The sequence below is a fragment of the Staurois parvus genome, unplaced genomic scaffold, assembly GCF_062004578.1.
Source record: "Staurois parvus isolate SC_StPar_1 unplaced genomic scaffold, SC_StPar_1.0 ptg000498l, whole genome shotgun sequence".
NCBI lineage: Eukaryota > Metazoa > Chordata > Amphibia > Anura > Ranidae > Staurois > Staurois parvus.
The window spans coordinates 995,385-1,002,535 of NW_028318294.1; the positions used below are offsets into that span (position 1 = coordinate 995,385).

General features: G+C 47.0%; 1 protein-coding gene and 1 pseudogene across 3 annotated transcripts in view; one reads left to right on the forward strand and one right to left on the reverse strand.

Annotated features, from left to right (window-relative positions):
- Positions 1-4,628, reverse strand: part of CPNE2 (copine 2) — a 263,539-nt gene extending 258,911 nt beyond the window's left edge. For 2 of the 3 annotated variants that reach the window (XM_089689792.1, XM_089689790.1), the window contains exon 1: positions 3,933-4,343. The gene's annotated coding sequence lies outside the window, so the exon portion shown is untranslated. Of the gene's footprint in view, positions 1-3,932; positions 4,344-4,390 lie in introns of those variants that run through there. The other variant, XM_089689791.1, reaches the window with a different exon arrangement.
- On the forward strand, positions 525-1,421 carry LOC149452069 (uncharacterized; annotated as a pseudogene).
- Positions 4,629-7,151: the final 2,523 nt, after the last annotated feature.

Genomic DNA, 7,151 nt, shown 5'->3' on the forward strand with positions numbered 1-7,151 from the left:
GTGCGAATTTTTCTGCGCAAGTCAAAAAACGGACCGTTTGGGTCGGGGTACCTGGGTGGAATTGGCTGAGATTCCGAGTTCTCGGATTTGTCCGGTACGGGCGGTTAGGGAATTTCTCGAGGTGAGACCTGACCTTCCTGGGGTTTTCTTTTTGCATACGAATGGGATGGCTCTGTCTCGATTCCAATTTGGGGCAGTGTTTAAACGGTGTTTGCAGTCTGCCGGGTTGGGTGTGGAACATTACTCGTCTCATTCGTTTCGCATTGGGGCAGCTACGGAGGCCGCCCGCTGGGGTTTAGGTGATCAAGTGGTTCGTCGGATTGGGCGGTGGGATTCGGATAGGTTCAAGTTGTATGTGCGTCCTCAGTTCTTGTGAGTTAAAAAAAAAAAAAAAAAAAGTTTTTGGTGTTGTTGTGTTGGTCTCTGTGGTACTTGTATTTTGTTACCTCTGTGTTTTTTTTTTGTTTGTTTTGTGGGGGCCTTTGTGGTGAAGGTTCTACCTCCTCCCTTCTTTTGTGTGTTTCTTTGCAGGTTCCGAAGGCTGCTTGGTATGGATCTTGGGCCATTCATATGTTTTTTGGGGGGCTAAGAGGGCGGATGTTCGTCCAGAGGGTCGGCAACTGGGATTTGAGAGGGGGAGGCTAGGCTTCGTTGGCTTGGAGTGCCGGGAATGTTGTGGTCCAGGGTGGTCCCGGAAATTCATCACTATTCCCGTTTGGACCGGCCTCCCGATGTTTTGGTATTGCATGTGGGGGGTAATGATCTCGGGTTGCGCTCCATGCGGGAGGTTATCCGGGACATTAAGTTTGATTTTTTGCGGATTCGGTCCTTTTTCCCGGGCACAGTGCTGGTATGGTCGGATATAGTGGCCCGTGCTTATTGGCGGATGGCCCGCTCCGTTGAAAAAATTAATAGGGCTCGAGTTAAGGTGAATAAGGAGGTGGCGCGTTTTGTGGTGAGGAATGGTGGCCTAGCAGTCCGTCATAGGGAGTTGGAGGAGGAGTCCTGGCGATATTTGCGCTCGGATGGGGTGCATCTTAATGCAGTTGGGATTGATCTGTGGTCCTTGGGCCTGCAGGATGGTATCCAGCGTGGATTACGTGTGTGGCGGGCTACACGAGTGTAAGGGTTCACACTCGTGTGCTGTGGCAGGGGTCGATGGGTCTTTGAAGGCGGTGGTGGAGTGACAAGTTGAGGAATTATGGGTTGGGCCCATCGTAGGTATGGGTGTCCCTTCCCAATAAAAGGTCATATTGGTAATGTGGGAGTTAATTTGGCTGTATCTGGGTTAAGTAACAGTATTATTGTCCCCGAGGCGGTGTAGTAGCGGCTGGGGGCCTTTCATTGAGTAATAGATACAGCCGAGTTGGTGATGGGAGTAATGGTGCCTTCAGAGACCTCGGACCCGGGTGGTAATGTAATAAAATATTATGTTGAGTTATGTTAAATAAATGGCTGCTATGGCCGGTTTTACACCAAAAGTGAGTTGCGTGTTTATTTGGGGAGAGGGAAGGTTTTTGAAGGGGTGGTGGTGTTTAAAGGGGGTAGGTAAGTATTAGCCTCGGGATTCTGCAAGTCCAACAGTCAAGTCAGGGCCTGGACTGAGCGAAGTATAAGGGAGGGCCAGCATGACTGGGGCGTGCAGACGAGGCAGAGAGTGTAATTTGGGTGGAGTATTGGCAAGGAAATGGGGATGGGGGGTGGTTACTTACTTGATTGGTGTAGGCAGCATTGTGGGTGGTCTTGCAGGTTTTGAATTGGGGGGTTGTGTCTTGTCGGAGTCAGTCGGAGCTTGTGCCATCACGGAGGTGGTTTCTCCCGCCCTCCCGCCCTGAAGTTGGTTTGTCTTCTGTTTGTTGTGTTGGTTATAGTTTTGTCATTGTGTTTGTTCTGGTGTTGTTTTTGTTGTTTGGTGGTTGTTCGTGGTGTTTGTTTTATGTGGGTTCATGGCGTTTGTTCACGGTTCAGGATAGCTGTTGTGTCCTGAAGTGTTTGTTCGTTTGTCATGGCAGCTGGCAGGGGTCGATGGGTCTTTGAAGGCGGTGGTGGAGTGACAAGTTGAGGAATTATGGGTTGGGCCCATCGTAGGTATGGGTGTCCCTTCCCAATAAAAGGTCATATTGGTAATGTGGGAGTTAATTTGGCTGTATCTGGGTTAAGTAACAGTATTATTGTCCCCGAGGCGGTGTAGTAGCGGCTGGGGGCCTTTCATTGAGTAATAGATACAGCCGAGTTGGTGATGGGAGTAATGGTGCCTTCAGAGACCTCGGACCCGGGTGGTAATGTAATAAAATATTATGTTGAGTTATGTTAAATAAATGGCTGCTATGGCCGGTTTTACACCAAAAGTGAGTTGCGTGTTTATTTGGGGAGAGGGAAGGTTTTTGAAGGGGTGGTGGTGTTTAAAGGGGGGTAGGTAAGTATTAGCCTCGGGATTCTGCAAGTCCAACAGTCATGTGAGCTGCACTAATGGTTATCTTCCTTGCTAGCGATCTTCTGTGAATTACCACTTGATTAACCCCCTATGTAATGGAAATTAAGCAATAAGGACCTGTTTATAGTCCATATCAGGTGAGCAGCTTTGGGTAACAACCATTGCTCCCTCCACAGATGCGGTGAAGGGGTTACGTAGCCACCCAGGGACAGGAAGTGCATTATTTGCCGGCTCAGCCAGTAAAAATAAAGCAAAAGAAGAAAAAAAGAAAACTAAAACACAACCACTATACAGTAGATGAGCCTCTGAACTCATCTCTAGCCAAACTCCGACTCGTACTCTTTTTTTTTTTTTCAATGACCCTAAACTGTGGGCCACTTCACTCCCGACTCACATCCTGCCTGTTTCTTTACATGTGCTGCAAGATGGGAATGGCCCGCAGCTCAATGGAGATTAAAAAGAGCGCAAGTTCGAATTTCAGCTAAAGATACGTTTGCAGGACGTCTGCACTCCTCTCTAGCGGCCACCACACCAAGCACCCATTAAATGCAAAATATAAAATTTTCGGTTTTGCGGTTTTTATACGCCTAGAAATTTGTACAGAAGAAAACAAGCACCATAAACGAGCTTGTGAACGCTTTCCGGCTGTGAAATGTCGTTGGCGACCAGCAGTTAGGTGGTAGACGGAACACATGCAGCACATCAAAGCACACAGGTGTCACCGGGGGGGGGGGGGGCCCTACTATACACAGAGGATGTATGGCGTGTACACAGCTGGGGCATTGCAAGGCATGGAAGACAAGGGGCTCCTTGTACTGCACTATGTATGGGACACGTGTGCACAGCATGGCCCCTATAGAATCACACAGTGCAGATACATATATATATATATATATATTCCCCAGACAGAAACACAGAGATAAAAAGTCAGATCACCATAACAGCATAGCATGGCACAGCCAAGTGCCATATGGCAGAATGATCAGCACTGTAGATTTACATGGGACTCATTGATTATATAATGCCTGAGCTGGGGGCTGCCTGTGTGTCACTACAACCTAGAGAGCAGAGGACATGCTACAGGTACTGCCTAGTGGGTCCCCAGTCCAGGTACGCAGGGTACCCCATACCCCCCCCCCCCCCAATGGGACTGATGACAATCAAAAAGGAAGAAAACAACCAACAACTCCAGAATGACAGCTGATGACATCCTGATGACAGCTGATGACATTGCCAGCCTGACCTCCAGGAATATACAAATCCCAACTAAACTCATCCAATGTGACTCATTACCCAGAGATCAGTCCATCCTATAGCACCGATGTCACTGTGATCAGCCTATGTCCACACATACCGAGCACACCGGTTTACAGCAATACAACACAGTGCACACCATGCTGGATGCGGCAACACACAGAGCCCCCGGACGGTGTACCGCACATGTACAGCCTCCGATCCCCCGCACACATTATACGGAGCACGGCGCAAGTTTACTCACTCTGCACGACGGGCGACTCTACGCGCACACTCCGCACAATTCCATGTGAGACAGCGCCCCCAGCTGGAAGGGCTCACAGGACGCTCCTCTCCGGGTGCCGCTCCGCACTGATCTGCCAGCAGCGATGTATCAGCGTGAAGAGCCGAGTGTGAGCCAGGAGGAGTCCGCTCCACGTCCCGATCCCTCTGCAACAGTTGTCAGCCCCTCTATGTGTCAGTCTATGGAAGTCCCGGCTTCCAGGTCATGTCCCCGGCACTCAGCAATGCCTCTGCCTTCCCATAGCCCGTCTATGAGCACTGAGCGCCTCTCTCCTCCCTCTGGGTGGGAATATAGTAAGAATCTCCGATACCAGCCGATTGTATACACTTCACTGCTCCACCCACAATCACCCCGACTCCCCGATCTGTAATGCACCCACAATTCACACCGTGGTCACTGCAGACCATCACCACTCTCACCTGCCGCCGCTTCACCTCCTCTTCTTTTCTTCCTTTTCTTTTTCTCCACCCCTTTCCTATTGCTTTCTCTTTCTGTCCTGTTTTTTTTCTCTCTCTCTCTCTTTCTCTGCCTCTCTCTCTTCTCAGTTTAACTCCCCCTTTCTCATCTTTCCTTCTTCCTTTCTGTTTTTCTCTTTGCTCTCTCTCTTATCTTCATTCTCTCTCTATCACCATATTTCTCTCTCACCCTTTCTTTCTTTCTTTCTTTCTTTCTTTCTTTCTTTCTTTCTTTCTTTCTTTCTTTCTTTCTTTCTTTTTCTGTCTTTCCTTCTTCCTTTCTGTTTTTCTCTTAGCTTTCTCTCTATCTTCATTCTCTATCACCATATTTCTCTCTTTCTTTTTCTTTCTTTCTTTCTTTCTTTCTTTCTTTCTTTCTTTCTTTCTTTCTTTTTCTCTTTCCTTCCTTCCTTCTTTCTTTCTGCTTTTCTCTGTGCGCTCTCTATCTTAATTCTCTATCACCATATTTCTCTCTCAACCCCCTCTCTCTCACCCCCCCCCCTCTCTCTCTCTCTCTCTCTCTCTCTCCTTATCTTTCCTTCTTCCTTTCTGTTTTTCTCTTTGCTTTCCATCTTCATTCTCTCTCTCTCTCTCTCTCTCTCTCTCTCTCTCTCTCTCTCTCTCTTTCTTTCTTTCTTTCTTTCTTTCTTTTTCTCTCTTTCCTTCCTTCCTTCTTCCTTTCTGTTTTTCTCTGTGCTCTCTCTATCTTAATTCTCTATCACCATATTTCTCTCTCAACCCCCTCTCTCTCACCCCCTCTCTCTCTCTCTCCTCGCCCCCCTCTCTCCCCCCCCTCCCTCTCTCCCCCCCTCTCTCCTTATCTTTCCTTCTTCCTTTCTGTTTTTCTCTTTGCTTTCTATCTTCATTCTCTCTCTCTCTCTCTCTCTCTCTCTCTCTCTCTCTCTCTCTCTCTCTCTCTCTCTTTCTTTCCTTCTTTCCTTCTTCCTTTCTTCTTTCCTTTCCTTCTTTCCTCTTTCTTTCTTTCTTTCTTTCTTTCTTTCTTTCTTTCTTTCTTCTTTTTTCCTCTCTTCTTTTTTTGTTGTAAATGATTTTTTTTTAAAAATAACAAGCATGGCATACTTACCTGCTCTTTCCAATGGTTTTACAGAGAGCAGCCCTGATCCTCTTCTTGGGTCCCCCACTAGCGCTCCTGATTCTTCCCCCCCCCCTGCCGAGTGCCCCCATGGCAAGCCACTTGCTATGAGGGCACTTGTACGGGCTCGCTTCTGAGCTGCACTCTATGTGTTCATTGACACAAAGAGCAAGGCTCAGCGCTGCCCCCGGCTCTCTCCCCACTGGCTGTGTTGACAGCAGCAGGAGCCAATGGCTCTCACTGTTGTCCCTGAGCCAATGAGGAGAAAGAGAGTAGAGAAAGCAGCTGCTTTCATGCGCAACGCTGGATTGAAATCGGCTCAGGTAAGTATAAGGGGGGCTGTAAGGAGAGGAGAACACAGAAGGCTTTTTACCTTAAAGAACATGTAAATCCAACATTTCTTATTCTTGATATGTGCCTGCTGTACCAAGTACTTGTGTGAAACACTATTCTGTTCTCTTTGTATTGCTTCCTTTATGTGAAATCCCTGATGTCCCTGCTAGTACCTCTGCTTTCCTATCAAAAACTGACCATGCTAGACATGAGAGCACAGTGTGGTAATTTCTGGAGCTCAGTGTGAACTGGAAGATCAGTGTGCTCTTATTTCTCCTCCCCCAGCTCTCATGCAGCTGAGAACAGAGGGAATATGATCACATTAAAAAAAGGGCAAAAAAGAATGTATGTTTTTTTAAAATATCTATAGACAAATGTTTAATCTTCTATTTTAGTCTTTTCGCTACCAGAGGTGTTTTCACATTTTTTTGCACACATGTTTAAAAACCAGGCCTGATAATGACACAAAACCCCCCAAAATACATTATATATTTTCTGAAAGCAGACAACCTAGAGCAGGAATATTGAATTAAAATTCAAGGAGGTCCAGTCATTAAAAATTTCTTCTAGCCGAGGTCCGAATAAGGTGTACCCATCAGCATGCCCCCTTACATTAGGTATCGCCATCAGAGTGCAACTTTACATAATTTATTCTCATCATATTAGGTGTGCCCATCACAGTGCCACCTTACATCAGGTATTGCCGTCAGAGTGCCCCTTACACTCAAAGTACCCCTTTATATCATATTCCCCATCAGAGTGCCCCTTTACATCACATGGGCCCATCAGAGTGACCCATTCCACAGTATGTGCCCATTTGTGCCCCCTTAACATAAAATGGACCCTGTAGAGTGCCCCTTAACATAAAATATGTTCATCGGAGTGCCCCTGAACATAAAATGTGCTCATCATAGTGCCCCTTAACATAAAATAAGGGGCACGCTGATGGACACATTTTATGTTACGGGCACTCTGATGGGCACATTTATATTAAGGGGCACTCTGATGGGCACATTTATATTAAGGGGCACTCTGATGGATACATTTTATGTTAAGGGGCTCTCTGATGGGCACATTCTATGTTGTGCCCATCAGAGTGCACCTTACCTTTAAATGTGCCCGGCAGAGTGCCCCTTAACATAAAATAAGGGGCATGCTGATGGACACATTTTATGTTAAGGCTCACTCTGATGGGCACATTTATATTAAGGGGCACTCTGATGGATACATTTTATGTTAAGGGGCACTCTGATGGGCACATTCTATGTTGTGCCCATCAGAGTGCACCTTAGCATTCAA